This window comes from Callospermophilus lateralis, unplaced genomic scaffold (assembly GCF_048772815.1).
Source record: "Callospermophilus lateralis isolate mCalLat2 unplaced genomic scaffold, mCalLat2.hap1 Scaffold_43, whole genome shotgun sequence".
Lineage (NCBI taxonomy): Eukaryota > Metazoa > Chordata > Mammalia > Rodentia > Sciuridae > Callospermophilus > Callospermophilus lateralis.
The window spans coordinates 868,386-883,006 of NW_027514380.1; the positions used below are offsets into that span (position 1 = coordinate 868,386).

Sequence of the window (14,621 nt, forward strand, 5' to 3'; positions counted from 1 at the left end):
ACCAGTGGCCACCCAGGCTACTGGAAGGATGGGGTGAGGGGTGCCAAAAGCTTAAGGGTCGATCAAAAGAGACAGGGGCCACTCGTCCTCCCCCAGGGCTGCACATATGAGCTTTCCTCTGGGTCAGGCAGTGGGGACAGGAGCCTGGCTCTACCCCTGCTTCTACATGAACCAACTGAGGTAGCCTGAGGCAAGGTGCTTGTCTTTAAATACCATAGTATTCAGTCCTGGGAATCCCCACTCCAATTCATATCCAACCTTGGGGGAGCCAACACCTATCTGTGCCTCCAGTTGTGGTGGCTTCTGTGGGGGCCCTGTGAACTCTGCTGCAACGGGAAGGACAGTGAGTGAGTAAGTGGGTAGAGGGGTCTCAGCAGCTGGCCTTTGCCTTTATACCCGCTGATGATCAAGCAAAGCCCTCTCCTCCATTATCAGGAGACTCCAGGGGTATTAGTCCCCAATCCCAGGAAGATGGGAGGGGAAGAGCATGCTGGCCTCTGTGGTTTTCTATAGAAAGAAAAAAAATCAAAGTCACAGCAGAGATGGGGTGACCTCATGGGAGTTCCAGCTCTGGCATGCTTCCTCCTTAATAGACACAGGCCCAAGGGATAGCAACATTCTGGCCTTGGTCACCCATGAAAAAGAAGCCTCACTCTCTACAGGCAATGGGGGTCCATGGAGCCCCCACCCTGGTGTATCAGCCGCTCATGGGTAGATTTGTAAGGATGCTATAATGATTTTCCTTGAGCATTTGGGGCTCAAGTAAATGAAATACCAGTAGAGCCTTGCTATTCATGCCCACTCTGATGAACAAAGACACACACAGGCCCTGCACAGCTGCTGGAAGGGAAAGCAAGGATGGAAATCAGAACACCTGGTTCTGCTCACACCTCCACCATCAAAGAGCCCTGCCACCCAAGACAGCACATCTGTATTCCCCCAGTCTCAATTTTCATCTGCAGAATAAGAGGGTTAGCTCTGAAGTCACCTGGAACCAGAGAGCCTAGGCTCACCCCTGAGCCATGCTAATTAGCAGCTTGGTGACACTGGGCAAGTTATCAACCAGCTGGTGTCTCAGTTGCATCCTTTGTAAAATGGAGACATACTGCCTGTCTCTGAGTTGCTACAATACAAATGAGTTAATACTTGTGACTTGGGCTGGTGCCTGGCTTGTGTTAAGTTCTTTGTTTCCATTGTCCTTGCTCTTCTTATCATTATCATCAGCTCCACCCCCTCCTTTCCCTGACTTCAGCACAAGATTCCGGAGAGATCTCCCTGGCTTGGTGTTGTTCATTCCTTGGGCTTGGAGAAGTCGGAGGTGGATGGAACTACTTAACCTTCCTCCACCAGAGTGAGGAGTGGAAAGGCGAGAATCACCCACTCTGCCAAATAAAGGCAGGCAGGAGATGGACCGAGAAGAGGACCGAGGAGGTGGTCAGAGCAGGGAGTAGCTCTCCACTCTAAGCTGACCACTTTTGCACATGCCACATTAAAAACAAGGCAAATAGACGGTTCTTAACATTGAAGACATACTCTGCTGCCCCCTGCACAGGCAGTAAACAAAGATGGGGTACCACAGAGACCCAGGTGGGGACTCCCCAAGGAAGGGCAGGAACACTCACTGTAGCCGGCTTCCTTCTCTGGGGTCTACAAAAAAAGAAGGGAAGAGAACAGTCACTTCTACAGCTCTGGGGACCACCCACTGTCCCCCCCTCCCTCATCCATAGTGTGATTAGAGACTGTGGCCATGGGGTGGGAGGGTCCCAAGATGGGCAGCCCCAAGGAGGAGAAAGGCAGACCCAGGGACTGGTGATTCCTGGGGCAACCAGGCCTTTCCAGGCTGTGGCTCTAGAAAGAGGCCTCTCCAGGTGACTTACCAATGGGGACTTATCATTCATGTTAACCATAGGGTCCTGCAGAGGAGACCAAAGGCAAAAACTTAGGATTCTGGAACTGAACACCAGAATGCATGGCATGCATTTGTCCCAGTTAGTGGGAGGCAAAGAGGGCACGGGGAGAGCAGGGAAACCCCTCCCGTGTTCCACGCAGGCTCACCAAGGACTTCTCCTGCCTCAGCCACTGGGAATCTTCCAGCATCTGCTTCTGCTGCTTGTCCAGGATCTGCCGCATCTTGATCTTCTCAGCCTCCCACAGCTGCTGGGCCTCTTCTCTGCTGCCTGGTGAGATGAAGTCCTCCTCCTGGGAGGACAGCAGAGAGAAAGGAGAGATGCAATGAGCCCCATCCCAGGCTTGGAGGAGGGACGGTCCCCAGAAGAGCCTCAGGGGAGTCACAAGCCTTGGCCTTGCAGCCACTTTTTTCTAGCTTGTTCTTAGCCTGGCAGCCCTATATGTAGACAGTTATTATCAGGTGTCAGCCTCACACATGGCCCTGGTGGCAGCAGGAATGACAAACCCCAGCACACACTGCTAAACATGCACTGTACTCAAGCTGCGACGCGAACTATCAATGACATTTTAACATTATATTTTCTCAGTTGGCATTGGTGATGTTGCTGTCATTTAATAGATTTAGAAATGAAAAGCCAGCTTCTGGAAGCCCTTTGGGTTTTTTTTTTCTCCATCTAAGTGCCATGTGGCAGTCCTGGAAGCTTCATGGGACACAGGTGCGGCCTCCAGCTCTCTGGCATGTAGTCCCACTCAGCTTTGTTAAGGTAGCCGCCAGGGTTATCTAACCAAAGGCCAGAATTGCAGGAGCTATGAGTCAATATGAAGAATGAAATTTAAAGAAGCAAAGCTCTGCAGATCTCCCCAGCTTTATTAACCTCACCCTGTTTTCACTCACCTGTGGGACTGTGGACCTACAGACCGAGGTGGTGAATGGAAAGCGCGGTGTTTTCCTATTTTCCCTCCTTTTTATGGTTCAATTGTGTAATTATCTGTTTAGTCCCTCCAACTACTCTGCTTTCCCCCTGCTGTAGAGTGATCCGCTTAGCATCTGGGATGGAGGGAGAGTGCCAGGGGCATTCTTTTGAGTACTCCCCAGGGAGCCTTTGCCAGTGACAGGACTCAGCCATGACAAGGAAGTCTACAGGCACTCCAGTTCCTGCTATAATTTGAACGTGGTCCTCACAGTTCATGTGTTGGATGTTTAATCTCCTGCACAACAGCATGGGAGGTGGGGACTTTAAGAGACCACTAGGCCACGAGGGCTCTGCCTTCATGAATGAGTCAGTGCCACCAACACAGGGGTGGGCTAGTTAGCACAAGAAGGGAGACTGACAGAATAACGAGTTAGGCCTCCTTCCCTCATTTTCCCATACTGTTTTTGTCACATGGGTGATGCCTCTGCCAAGCTATGACACAGCAAGAGAACCCTCACCAGCTGTGGCCCTTGGTGCTGGACTTCCTAGCCTCCAGAACTGTAAAAGATCGATCTCTGTTCATCATACATCACCCAGTCTCCAGTGTCCTGTTACAGCACCACAAAATGAACTAAAACAGTTCCTTTCCTTCAAAGTGGCCAGTGCACACACAAATTATGTAAAGAAAATTCTAGAAAAACTCTATATACTTTTAGAAAGCTTCAATCCCTGCCAAGCTTCTCAAAATAGTTTTCCCAGTACACCCTATAAAATAAACTTGAATATTACAGTATAGTCTAAAAACAGCTGTATTGGGACAGTTTACCTAGAGTTCATTTAGCTTCAGTTACCAATCTTGATTTCTAATAATACCTTCCCTACAAGTTAGCTTTTTTGCTAAAATATTCCTTATTCAATGATCTATTCAGTATGTACTCATTAAGCAATGCTATGAAGCAGGCATAGAACTGGCTGCTGGGAGAATAGTAATTTTAAAATAGAAGATGTTCCTTTTCTCATGGGGATCAGTAAACAATAGTTAGGCCAGTGTTGGGGCCAGACAATCAATCCTTTATTTCAAGGAAATTTCCTTGTAGGATGCAAAGCAGCCTCTGGCCTCCACCCTCTAGGTACCTGCAGCCCTCCCCATTGGGACAAACATGTCTCCAGACATTGCCAAGTGTCCCCACAGAAGCAAAACACCTCAGCTGGGGATCACTGAGCTAGACCTTTTTAAAAGAAAACAGATTTCAGAATGTAAGGGTATTTTACAACCCTGAGATTGCTGAATATATGATCTATTTCACAGAGACAGAGTGCTATGGTTTGGGCATTGTTTGACCCCCAGAGGTTCATGTTCTGGATGAAGGCTGGGTTCCATGTGGCAGTGCCAAGGTGTTGGAACCTCCAAAAGAAATGGGGCCAGGTGGGACATAACTAGGCTGCAGGGGTGCCACTCTTACAAATGGTTTAATGCTCTCTCATGGGAGTGGGCCATGTGTGGAAGGAGTGCATTAATTCTTGAGAGAGGGGACTGCTATGAAAAATGTATCCTCTTGGGATCTTGTTTTCTGTATTGCCATGTGATCTCTCCTTCCTATATGTGCTCCCACCGTGATACCATCCATCAGACTGTGATGTAGCCAGAAGGCTTTCACAAGAGCTAAGCACAGGTCAGTGTTTTATTCTTGGATCTCTTTAACTATGAGCTAACCAAACCCCTCTTCTCTATAAAGTATCCAGCCTCAGGCATTTGTTATAGCCACACAAAAAGGAATAAGTACTCATTAAGCAATTGAAGCTTAGATCTGATACTCCAAAATGAACAAATTTTGAGGCCACAAATATCCTTGGTTAAGTGTCAATACCTGTAAACACAATGGTATGGCTGCCCCATACCATTTTATACTATTGACAAATAGTGATAAAAAGGAACTAAGTGCCTGAGGTTCTATATCCAGAGATAAGAATATCTAGGTGTAAAAAAAAAAATACACAGACTGAGAAAGATTCAATGCAGAAAATATGAGTTACTGGAGTCCAGAAAATACTGTATAATTTTACAAATGCCACCACTTTCAGGTTTTGTGTGTTCCAAGCTTAATCTTAGCAAATCTTTAACGAATAAATATTAGAAGACTCAACAGAATGAGTCTTTCAATTTCGTAGTAAGACCAAAGGAAAAAAAATGAGAGACTTTACAACCTTGAATGTCTAGGCTGGTTTTTCTGAAATACACTCTAGGTATTCTTCCCAGGTCATGGACAGTTAACACTCCCTTTGTCTTTTAAAATGATGTTCATGAGCCACAACACCTGCCAGCCTCGTTCCCCCCTGCCGCCATATATACCCTTCCTTGCTCAAACACCACACCACTTGCCCCTGCCTCTTCCATCCCTACATTCCAGTTTTTTCCACTCCAAATTTTCTCCATCCTTCAGTGCCCCACTGAAAGCCAGAAGCAGGCAGGAGTCACTCTCCCCTCTGAATACCCTTTACATGGCCCCCACAACTTTCTGGCTCACATTACCCATGAACCTGCACTTGACCTGCTCCTTCTGACTGACTGTAAGCTCCTTGAAAGCAAAACCACGTGTTCCTCCTTCAGCATCTTGGACAGCACCCGCAAGTGCACAGGCCCACTGTGCCCTGTGGAACTTCAGTACTGACTTGTGAAGACTCCGGAAAGGAGATGCTGCCATCCTGACTCTGAGGCATCCCACAGGCCCCCAGATGAGCCAGGCCATGGGGCCAGTCAGGAGGAAAATTGTTGTTACCATCTCTGAGCATTGCTTTAATGTTTCCAATTGCCTTGCAGGGAACCTCGTCAGCGCTTCGCCTGGGAGAGAATTTTCTCAGTGTTTCTGATCTATATTTTTAATCTTTTTTGTTTGGTTAAAGAAGTGCTCATTATGTTCTTGCAGGCAGATTTTTTTCTTAGCAATTACTTCTAAACCTCTGACACAAAAGGTCTTTTTTTTCTGTGGCACAGTCTGTCTTTATGGAATGGAACAAAATCCTCCCAGTGGAGCAGGGCTTAGACAAAGGCCATGCAGCCCCTCATGTATACAAAACAGCTTCTTTCTAAAAGCACAATTTTTAAAGTAAAGCTCCCTAAAACTTAATTAATTATGGATAAAGAGTCGAGGGCAGAAGGGTAGAGAAACTGCATACTGCCTAAATTATAGTACATGCTTAGAACCATAGTTTTATTATTGTTATGCATATGAGAAGACAGAAATTGTTTAAATTAATGTGAGAGAGAAAAACGAGGTAGGTTGGGGAGAATTTATTTCACAATAGATCTCGCAGCCTGGAATTTGAAGCTACCATGGGCATTCAAATTTTTACTAAATAAAGAATAACAGTACAGATATATGTCAACATACTTGCCCCAAATTTCCAAATCTCTTATGATAAACACATATTTCCTTGCCTCCAAATTTTTAGAGACATATATGTTGAGCCTGAAATATTAGACATATATACAAGTAAGAGCTCAAATAGTGAGTTTAGCCTGTTTTGTAACCCAGTTTGGTAAAATGTGTCAAGATTTCATGGCAACAAGTGGCAAGAGGTCATTGCATTAAAGGAGATGATTGGTGGCAAGTGAGCATCTGCTTTCCAGCAAAGATGGTTTTGTTACATAAGATCTGACAATCAACAGATATTCCACAAAGTACTCAGTGTCTCACAGTCGCTGATGACATAGCGATCAATGGGGAGGTGGCTTAGCCTCTCTAGCAGTTCATGAGCCTGTAACCACAATATCCCCTAAGCTCCTTCCCACCCAGCAACACCTTTACAAAAGCAGCAGCAGTAGAAGCAGCTGCCAGGAAGCCTTTCTTTCCTCTGATGGAGGAGAGATTTAGCAATCAGGCAGGATGGCAGAGTGGAGCAGAACATCCAGGGTCTTTTATTCTCCAGCACCACCAGGCCTGGCTGCACTCCACCCACCAGCCTCCACACTAATGCACTGCATTCTGCCTCTGGGGCTCAGAAAAGATAGGGAATTTTACATCATTTGCCACAGCTCCAGTGTGGACAAGGGTAGTTCCAGCTGGTGTCCAACTGGTGTCCCCAGGAGCAGAGCCTAACTTCATCCCAACTTTGATATATTTGCAAAGGGAAGAGTCACAGAACACCTTGATGACTTGACTGGCACACAGAAGCATGGAGGGCACCCCCTGAGGCTGAGAATGTGGGGTTCCTAGTATCCCAGGCCACCTCCCTCCAGCAGCTTCCTCAGTCCAGGCTGGGACTCAGCATGCAGTGCCCTCTTACCGGCATGCTGTGGCGCTTGAAGACATTGTGCTGGTGGAGAGATGGGGTACACAGCGAGTTAATGGGAGATGGGTACTCTATAGGGCTGGTGAGCGTAGGGGAGCTGGACACAGACCCTCAGGGACCTATTAAGGAGAAGCAAAGAAGCACTAGGCACAGGACAAGGCAAGGGGGTGGACAATCAGCTGCTACAAACAGGAGCACAAAGAAGTGATACAAGAGCATCATGGGGGACACAGACTTGCTCTCTCAGAGTTGCTGAAGAATGTGGTGTGGCATTTCCTTGGCCCTGTTGGAGACACCTGGTGGAGCATCATGGCCTCTCATCTGCCTAACACTCCCCTAGTGGTATTCTGCACACACAGGGTCCATGCAGGCTGCTATTGAGACCATGACTCCTCCCTTGGGCCCTTTTCCAAACAGTTATGTTTCATAGTCATGTTACAAATTGACAGATATGATTAGCCCATGGATAAATAAATTCTCACACACATAGTTGTCCTTCCATATTCAAGGGGGATTCATTTCAGGACATCCTGAAGATATCCCAAATCTGCAGATGCTCTAGTTCCTTGAGCAAACTGGCATGGTATTTGCATGTAATGTACATATATCTCCCAGTATGCTTTAAATCATCTCTAGATTGCTTTTGCCATCTAATGTAATGTAACTACACAAATAGCTGGCATACAGTAATTTTAGGGGAATGGCAAGAAAAAGTCTGTACATATCCAGTATAAATGAGATTTATTTTCCTATGTTAATATTTTTGATTCCTGGTTGGTTGAATCCATAGATACAGAACACATGAATATGGAAAGCCAACCGTGTGTGTGTGCGTGTGTGTGTGTGTGTGTGTGTGCATGTGTGTGTATGTGTGTATGTGTAATTTTCAATAATTATATATAGTTTAATATAAAATTTAAATAACATCACTATTTTAATTATGTTTAGTTTTTAAGGACGTTGCTTCCACCTTCTGAATCAAAGCATTTTATTTTCACATAAAGGACTTATCTGGGGCTGAAGATGTGGCTCAAGTGGTGGCGCGCTTGCCTGGCATGCGTGTGGCCCGGGTTCGATCCTCAGCACCACATACAAACAAAGATGTTGTGTCCACCAAAAACTAGAAAATAAATATTAAAAAATTCTCTCTCTCTCTCTCTCTCTCTCTCTCTCTCTCTCTCTCTTTTAAAAAAGGATTTATCTGTTGGTTCTTGGTTGGGTTTACTCAGGCATAGGGCATTTCCTTGGGAGGAGATACACAAACCTGGGGAACAGCCCCCTGTAAGGAGCATCAGTAAACTGACATTGTTGCTATTGGTTGAGATATTCCAGTTCTGAATGGCAACACTGATTAGGGGATGAAAGAGAAGGACAGAGATGAAGCTGGGCTCCCTCTTACCCAGACACAAAAGAAGGACTCAGGACAGAGGAATTCTGAGTCAGGGACCTACAGCCTTGGTGAGAGACATGGTTGGTGGTGGCAGAGGTGGAGAAGGCTCAGATGGAACCCTTCTCCCTTCACTGGCTACCCAGGTCCTGGCCAGGACCTCTGCAGGGAGCCTCAGGGATCCACTCTATTCTCTGGAGACATCATCCATCCCCAGTTCCTAGGGATTACTTCTCAGAGGCTCTGCTCAGGGTAGGAGGCCAGGGAAGTCTTGGACATGGGGAGGGAGCTACAAGCAGGTACACAAAGCAGCAGACACTGCAGACAGACAGACTAGGCTACAGGAAGGTCTGCTTAGCTGAGGACAGTCTGGCAGGACTGAGTTGCTATTCTTTTGATGTGAGTTCAAGTTCACATCAAAGAGCCAAACAAAGAAACAAAGAAGAGTCAACCCAGCTATCTTTATCATCTGAGCAGATGACTGCTACTCCTTAATGGCACAGGAATGGAATTTCAAGAAACACCTGACAAGGGATGGGCCTGGCCATTCCAAGCCCCCTGGTTACACATTTACCTGGAACTGTAGTTTGAGAGCGAGCAGGTTGGTTTGTGGAGGGGGTCTAAACAGCAAGAGGTCATTGGATGGGCTGGGCTGGAAAACAGGATATAGAGCAGTGTCAGTTGCATTTCTCCCATTAATAAATGAGTTGGCCCACTAAGGGGAGCATCAGGTTGAATGTAGCTCAGCCTTATTCACAATGAAGGAGCAATAGTGGACAAGGTTATCATTAAAATAATTTTGCATCCACTTCTGAGCACCAGTTACATGCTGAGAGATGGGAAGTCACAGGGGCTGGCCTCTGCCACCTGGGCTACGGCTAATTGGGGGTTTAATGACCTCTGTGTGTGCAGCCTCCCTGTATGTGGGAGTGCCTGACAAAACAGCCATGGATAGCCACATTCAAAGCAGGAGGTCACTGAGGGCTCAGGGACTCACAGAAACTTCATGGAGATAAAAGCTGCATTGGGCCCTAGGGAAAGGGCAGCAGATGCCTGGCAGGAGGAACAATGAGAAAAGACCTTGGTCCACATTATGCATTATTATAGACTGAATGTTTGTGTTCCCCTCAGTTCATATGTTGAAGTCCTGTACCCCAGTGTGATGGTTTAGGAGGCAGAGATTTTGGGAGGTGATTAGTGTTCAATGAGTTCATGAGGATAGGGCCCCATAAAGGGATTAGTGCCCTTATAAGAAGAGGAAGAGAGACCAGAGGTTTCTTCTTTCCACCAGGTGAGGACACATTAGGAAGGTGGCTATCTGAAAGCTAGGAAGGGGCCCTCACCAGATACCAAAGTTGCTAGAGCCTGGCCTTGGACTTCCAGCCTCCAGAAGAGACATAAGTGAATGATTTAAGCCACTCATTCTGTAGGATTTTTTTAGGGCAGCTCTAGCTGACAAATACAGGCATGGTCTCTGGACCCCTCCCCCACCTGATGGTGGAACAGCTGGGCTCTGGCTCCTGAGCCCAAGGCTGTCATGGAGAGCATGGACAGAGAATGGACTTTGGGGACTTAGGATAGTCTCCATCCATGTATCCTCAGGGAGAGCTAACTTAGCCCTAGGAAACTCTCAGAAGAAAAGTGCCCAGGTTCCCAAGGGAAAGTTCTGAGAAATGACTTTTCCACAAGGTGTCTGCTGTCTCAGATGACACCTGCCAGGGCATGAAGATGACAAGGGGTGATTGATAAGTAGCTGAGTTGCAGAACTGAGAGAGGATTGTAGGAAAGCATCCTGCTTCCATTGAACAGGCAGTGGGTCACACAGGCACTGGCTCTGTTGTGGCTCATGGAACTAATAGCAAGGCCAGGGGTGGCTTACCTTGGGTGGGGGTTCCTGGGAAGCAATGGGCTCCAGTATTTTAGATGAGCATTCCGTTCTTGCTCTATGGCAATGTCCTTCTCCATCTGATAAATGTCACTGCCAAGGCAGCAGGTCAGACAGGGTGAGAGGGCCAAAGCGAGTCACTCCTCTCTATGACATTGAAACTAGGAGTGGCCTGGACAAGGGCCTTGATCCCATTTTCATTTGTTTTTTCTGAAGAGTGACCTGGGGGACCCCTCTGAGACAGGCTGGGGTATGGATCCTGAGGGCACCCTGCACCAAGTTGGGAGGACCACAGGGATGGGTCCAAGGTGGGAGGAGGTCCCTGGAGAGCCAGACTTAACCCAACAGGGCAGCAGAAGCCTGCTATATCCCCAGCTCCCCACACTTCCTGCTTTTCTGTGACTGCTATTGGTGCCAACCCTGTTTAGATTTCCAGTGTCCCAGTCAACTTCATGATGAAGGCCTGGGTTTGACTTGTCATTAAACAATTCACCATCTGGTTTCTGATGTGAGCAAATGGGCTGTGGATTCATCTCCCCCAACCCTCACCTGTTAGCCGTGCTAGTGCCCCTCACCTTTCTGCCCCAATTCAGTGCTTCTCAACCTGGGCATCACAGACCCCAGAGGCCTCTGTAATTACTGCAGAGGCTCCATCAATCCATACTTTCAAATGGGTATGAGTGTTATGTACTTTTGTTTTTATTTTATTTTTCTTTAAAGAGAGAGAGAGAGAGAGAGAGAAAAATTTATATATATATATTTTTAGTTTTTGGCAGACACAAAATCTTTGTTTGTATGTGGTGCTGAGGGTCGAACCCGGGCCGCACGCATGCCAGGTGAGCGCGCTACCTCTTGAGCCACATCCCCAGCCCCAGAGTGTTATGTACTTTTGAATACTGCCTGGTACTTTGTTTTCAAACACAATGTATTTTGCCAATCAAAGGATTCTAAAATTACGATTACATGGAAGAATTCTCCAAATTTGACCTCTAAAACAGCCCTTCCTACCCCTACAAGATTGGGAAACAATAATCAAAACCTTTATTTCCCCTAAAGAAGGGACTGTGAACTGAGGGAGGCAGCTGGGGTCCTTTGGGTCTTTGAGTATCCTTCCTTTGCATCAGAGAAGCCTGCTTTAAACTGCATCATGGTGGGGGGGGGTGGCTGGCCCATTGCCTCCAAAGGAGACACCTCTCATCTTAGGCACCCCATCATCCTCCCCTGGTTCTCCAGATCCCATAATGGATTAAGACCACACCGTCCTCACTCAGAACTTCTGCTCTCTCAAAGTACAGCTTTCAATACATTTCTCCTAGAACTCCCTGGCTTCTTCAATCTTCCTTGTGAGGGACAATGCAGATGAATTAATCAGGACAGCCAATGAAGGAGGAAAATAATTTTTATTTTGAGACAAGTCTTGCTAAGTTGCTTAGAGTCTCACTAATTTCTGAGGCAGTCCTTGAACCTGCAATCCTCCTGCCTCAGTCTCCCAAGTCACGGGGATTACAGGCATGCAATACCACACCCAGCCAAAGAGGATTACAGGTGTGCAATACCACACCCATCCAGAGAAGCTTTTTAAGCTAGAGGTTTTGCAGACTATGTTGGGGACCCTGCCCCACAAATAAATGCACGGTCATCCCTGCTGCCCCCTGCCTGGGCATTCCCAGCCTCCTCCTTGGTTGCCTTCAACCAGCCAGTTTGTAGAGGTAATTTTCTTGCCCTCACTAAAATTTGCTAATATGTTTATATGATATCAATGAGTAGTATTAACAACATGTTAATGTTGTTAAAGGTCAACTAAGCAAGAGATCTCCTAAAACAGAGGTCAGCAAACCATGGTCAAAGGCCACATGTGGTCTCCCACTTATTTTTCTATGGCTTCAAATTAAAAATGGTTATCACATTTTTTAATAATTAAAAAAATAAAAATAAAATGATATTGTATGACACATAAAAATTATGGTATTGAAATTCTTATTGAACCCAGCTACCCCCATTCATTCACTACTGCCTATGACTGTTTTTAAGCTGTGGAGGCAGAGATGAGAAGACTGGACAGAAGCCCCAAAGATTCACTATCTGGTCCTTTACAGAGAAGGTCAGCTGACTTCCTTGCTAAAGTATGCCTAATGAAGGGGACCACCCTTGGGAGCACTGATGGCAGGCATTCCACCAAGCAAACTGGGACTCCTGGACCTCTGAAATGGAAACACCCTTTACCTGTGACCTTCCAGTAAGAGGGGAACAAGTGTCTTGGCACTGAGAAAGATAAGGCTTCAGACTCTGAACCCCACTCAGGAGACAGGTGTTTTCCAGCCAAACTCTGCAGACAATAGGTGTCTGGGTCATCTTTTTTTTTTTTTTTTTTTTTTTTTTTTTTGGTACCAGGGATTGAACCCAAGGGGTGCTTAACCAATGAGCAACATCCCCAGATATTTTTTATATTTTATTTTGAAATGGAGTCTCACCTAAGTTGCTTAGAGCCTCTCTAAGTTACTGAGTCTGGCTTTGAATTTGTATTCCTCCTGCCTCAGTCTCCCAAGCTGCTGAGATACAGGTGTGTGCCACCAGGTCTGGCTGCACTGGACATTTTTTTATTCCAATAGAGAAAATACCTTCTAGGCACAGCATGAGCAAGGCACAGGGCTGGGTTGGAGATGCCCTGATGAGCAAGGCCTCCCCAGGCTCACCTTGTCTCTGAACTAGTATCTGACAGTGAACCTGGCCTCAGCCTTTCAGCCCCTGACAGAGCTGCTTCTGTACCGAGTGCCCAATGCTCATCATGCCTCTGCCAAGGACCAACTCATTCTGTGTGGTCATGTGGCTCAGAGATGATCAGAAGGGAGGTCTGGGTACACGTCCTGACCCTCCTGTCACTGCCTTGGGCAAGTCACTGACTTTGAACCTGAACTCTTCCATTCAGCAGATGGGAATGGGGCCACCTGCTGCATAGGCCTGAGGAGCACCTGAGTGCACTGACTTAGCTGTAAACCTCTCAGTGCCACCGGCAGCAGCTTGCCTCTGGGGCAACCCAGCCAATGTCCCCCACTCCAGCTCCCCAGCCCATGCTCACCTGAGGCTGCACACGAGCTCCGTGAAGTGAGTCCAGACACTGGGGTCATAGTCCCAGCAGCAAGTCATGAGGGTGTAAAAAACAGGTGGACAGAGGTCAGGCTTGGGGAGCCGGTCCCCTTTCTCCAGCACCCCAATGACATCCTTGTTTTCCAGCCATAAGAAAGGCTGCTTCCCAAAGCTTAGGATCTCCCACATGCACATAGCTTAGGGAAGAGGTGAAAGGTCAGGCACCCTGCTGGGAAGTGGGCACCCCGGGGACACTATGGCCATTAGCACTTGGCCCCAGCAGGGAGCGTCTGTGTTATTTTGCAACTCCCTCTATGGCCACTGGGGTCTTACCCACCATGGTGGTCCACTCAAGGGACCAATAACCTACATCTGTGGTACATGAACCAGGGCTTCCCCTTCCTGACTCTCTCAACATGGAGCTGGCTGGATTCTGTAGGTTCAGGAGGTGGCCCATGTTGGAAACACCAGATCCTTCTTGGGAAGGTTAGGAGCTACAATAATAGGGCAGGCACCACCTCTTGCAGCCTGTATGATCATGGGCAAGCCCCTTAATGGTCTGAGCCTCAGTTTTCTTACTTGGAAAATGGGGGTAACAATGATGAGGTTTATAGTCAGCTGTGGGAGAACTGGCAGGTAACCTGAAGTGCTGTGTTTGGTGAGGTTGCCAATTCACACCCAGCTAGGCACTCTCCACTCCCTGCTTCTCCTTTCATGAAAAACCTGAGTTTTGTGTTTGAATCTCCCCTCCAAGGCATCCCCATATTTGTCCTCAGAGCTGGTTGATGGGGTCCATGCTTATCAGAGCCTTTTACAGGAGGATGAACCCAGATTTTCTAGGCCAGTCCTTGGCTCATGTCACCTATGACTCTACCACCACCTCCCCACCTCTGGGACTTCTCAGTGGCCACAGTGAAATGGGCTATTTGGGTGAAGGGATCATCCTCCTCTTGGTCAACCCGCACGGAAAATTTGAGCCCATTTCCCCACTCTCCTGAATTGCCTCATACCAAACATCCAGATGTCACTGGCTGTCATGAAGCGGCAGAATTTAATGGATTTGGGGGACATCCATTTGATGGGGAGACGAGTCACAGAGGCTTGGGGTGGGCAAAGAGGTTTACAGGTATTATTAAGGGAAGAAAGATCTAGA

The 14,621-nt window shown here is 47.2% G+C and overlaps 1 pseudogene; it reads right to left on the reverse strand.

Annotated features, from left to right (window-relative positions):
* LOC143389040 (protein-tyrosine kinase 2-beta-like) overlaps positions 1-14,621 on the reverse strand; it is a 54,274-nt pseudogene that overhangs the window by 2,484 nt on the left and 37,169 nt on the right.